At 44.3% G+C, this 3,661-nt stretch overlaps 1 pseudogene; it reads right to left on the reverse strand.

The window, feature by feature from the left end:
• Positions 1-293: 293 nt before the first annotated feature.
• LOC118528359 (60 kDa heat shock protein, mitochondrial pseudogene) lies at positions 294-1,979 on the reverse strand (annotated as a pseudogene).
• Positions 1,980-3,661: the final 1,682 nt, after the last annotated feature.

A 3,661-nucleotide genomic window follows, 5' to 3' on the forward strand; every position in this document is an offset into this window, starting at 1 on the left:
TTAAGTTGAAAGCAGTACATTGGCACATGGTTCTTGTACTCAGTTACCAGGAATGTAGAAATATCTTTTTATTCACAAGTACAAAATAAGTTATCTGCAAGCATGGACAATGACAGCAGCAAACCATTATATGTTGCAACTGTAACTGATGGTTACAATGATTTTCTTAAACATCAGCCAGCCTTTTCTTCAGTCATTTCCTTCAACTGACTTCTCAGAAATTATTGTTGAGGAGCTCTGCCTTGAGCTTCCTCTCACAGTTCAGTGGTAATGCTTCAGCACTACTCTAGGAATTAGAACATGCCACTGCCCATACCACCTTCCATTCCACCTATTCTGCCCATTCCAGGGCCCTTCTCTTCTTTGGGAATTCTGGTGACTACAACTTCTGCTATAGTTAATAGAAAGGCCACTCCAGCAACATCCAAGAAAGCAGTTCTTGCATCCTTCGTTGGATCAATGATTCCTTCTTCCATTATATTCACAAAATTTCAAGCATAGCATCATAACCAACTTCTTAGGAAGTTTGCATAATTTTCTCAACTATCTGTGATCCTTCAACAGCCTGCATTCTTAGCAATGGTCAGGTATTTTGAGTGTTCATCTAGTAATTTCTATACCAAGTTTTTGATCTTTAGCTGGAGTTACTGAGTCCAAGGCTGGAATGCACACTGGGGCAGGGCACAACCGCTTCCCAGAACAATGCCTTCTTCAGTAGCAGCTCATGTAGCTTTGAGGGCATCTGTAACTCTCTTTCTTTTCATTCACATCAACACCACTTGTCCCAACAACCTTCAGCACAGCTACTCCATCTGAGAGTTTTGCCAGATGTTCATTCAGTTTTTCCTTTTCATATTCACTAGTTGTGACATCTAACTTCTCTGTGATTTCTTGAATACATTTTTTAATTTGAGCCTTGTCATCTTTTCCTTTCAAGAGCATGGCATCAGCTCTGCTCACAAAGACCTCTCCAACTCTTCCTAAGTCATGAAGCTGAACGTCTGAAGATTTAGTCAATCCTTCTCCAAACACTGCATCACCAGTAGCAATAACCATATCTTTAAGCTGGTTCTTTCTATTGTTGCCAAAACCTGGAGCTTTGACTGCTACAGTCTGAAGACCAATTTTTAACCTATTCAAAACCAATGTACTTAGAGCTTCTCCATCAACATCGTTAGCAGTTATGACTAAGGGCTTACACTGAGCATAGGCAATTTCAAGAGCAGGTATAAATAGGACACTAGAAATTTTCTTTTCACTCAGAAGAACATAGGTATCTTGGAGTTCACATTTCTGACCTTTTGATGTATTAATAAAGTATGGAGAAATATAACCTCAATCAAACATCATGTTTTTAATAATTTCTAATTCATCATTTTGTGTTTTTCTATCCTTTACTGTGATGACCCCTCTCTTCCAACCATTTTCATTACTTCAGAAATGATGTCGCCAATTTGTTTGTTTCCATTTGCAGAAATAGTAGCAACCTGAGCAATTTCTTCAGGGGTTGTCACAGTTTTAGACCACTTCTTAGGTTCCGCAATTGCAGCATCAACAGCTACCACAGGACTAGCACCTTTGAGAATCTTCCTGAAGCCTTCCTTGGCAGTAGAGCGTGCTAGTACGGTAGCAGTAGTAATGCCATCCCCAGCCTCTTCAAGTTTATTATTGGCAACATCTTGAACAAGTTTAGCACCAATATTTTTATATTTATCTTTTAAGTCAGTGAACTTTGCAATGGTCACACCATTTTTTGTTACTTTGGGACTTTCCCAATTCTGTTTAATAATCACTGTTCTTCCCTTTGGCCCCATAGTACAGCTACAGCTGGCTAAAAGGCTAAAGGTCTGCACTTTGGCTAAAAGGTCTGCAATTTGATGCATTAAGGCTCAAATTTTGGCATGAGCCCAAGTGAGATACGGAGCCAGTGCCCTGGACACTGGCCTAATTTGGCAAAAGACTGTGGGTAATCAAAGCATTTCTGTGGGGCAGCAGCAGGGTGTGCTGGTGGTGAGACAGGCAATAGGAGGTGAGTGAGGGATAGAATGCATGGTATATACAGCCAGAATTATATGGTATTTTTATTTTTAATTATTTGAGGTACTCCCATATTGTTTTACACAGTGACTGCACCAATTTACGTTCCCACCAATAGTGCATGAGGATACCTTTCTCTCCACATCCTCACCAACACTTGTTATTTCTTTTGGATACTAGTCATACTGACAGGTGTAAAGTGATACCTCATTGTAGTTTTGATTTGCATTTCCCTAATGATTAGTGATGTTGAGCATCTTTTCATATGTCTGTTGGCCATCTATATGACTTCTTTGGGAAAGTGTCTATTCAGGTCCTCTGTTCATTTTTAGTCAGATTATTTGTGGGTTTTTTGGTGTTGAGTTACATAAGTTCTTTATATATTTTGGATATTAACTCCTTATCAGATATATCACTTGCAAATATCTTTTCCATTCTGTAGGTTGCTTTTTTGTTTCATTGATGGTTTTCTTTACTGTGCAATATCTTCTTATTTTGGCATACTCCCAGTAGTTTATTTTTTCCAGACAGAAACTCTTTACCCCTTAAACAATAATTCCCTATTCCTTCCTCTCCCTAGCCCATAGTAACCTCTATTATACTTTCTGTCTCTGTAAATTCGTCTATTCTAGTTATCTCGTATAAGTGTAATATATTTTCCCTTTTGTATCTGACTTTAAGACTGAGTAATATTCCGGGAGGAGGGGAAAGATGGCGGAGGAGTAGGGGACCCTATTTCCACTGGTCCCCGGAATTGAGCTGGATAACTACCAGACCACTCTGAGCACCCACGAAACCAGCCTGAGATGTAAGAAGATCTGGATCTCTACAAACAGAATATCGCAGGCAGTTGGTTTTGAGGTACAAAGCGGAGAGCCGTGATTCTGCGGGCAGATATCGGAGGATAAACGACAGCGGGAGGGTGCCTGGCCATGGGGATCCTACACCGCTGGTGAGTGACAGCCTCGTGTGCTGCAGACGGGCACAGACTCGCAGACCGGTAGCGTCGGGAAAGGACTTTAGGGCAGCCCCCGGGGTGGAAAACCAGACCAGCGGGGTCGCGTGCACGCGAACTGCAGCCTCCGAGAGGGAAACCCGGTGCGCCGGGGTCCCGCCGGTGAACTGCAACCCCCGGGGTGGTAATCCCGAGCGGCGGAGTCGCGCCCACGCGAACTGCAGTCCCCGGGACAGGACCCCAAGCAGCGGAGACACGCGCACAAGCGCGAACTGGGAGCGGCTGGCGGTTTTAGAAGCACAAAGGGCAGAGACGTGCTCCGACCTGGAGGCAGGACTGGGAGCGCTGCGGAGGGGCACACAACCCAGACCACTGCAGTTTATAGCAGCACGGACAGAAACGGAGACAGTGTGGCCTGGAGAGCTCACTGAAGAACAGACTGAGGTCTCTCTGCTCTGAGGCAGAGGGTTGGAAACGGTCTCTTCTGCTCTGACTCTCGGAAGAGATGCGGAAAGCCACCAGGGAAAGGTGCCAGAGAACAAAAGCCCTAAAGACTGATTCCCACTGAGCCCATCCCCCACCACAGGGGCGCAGGGCAACTCCGCCCAAACAGGGTTGCCTGAGTAACAGCGCGGCAGGCCCCTCCCCCAGAAGACAGGCTGGGAAAAC

The sequence above is a fragment of the Halichoerus grypus genome, chromosome 1 (assembly GCF_964656455.1).
Source record: "Halichoerus grypus chromosome 1, mHalGry1.hap1.1, whole genome shotgun sequence".
Classification (NCBI taxonomy): Eukaryota; Metazoa; Chordata; class Mammalia; order Carnivora; family Phocidae; genus Halichoerus; species Halichoerus grypus.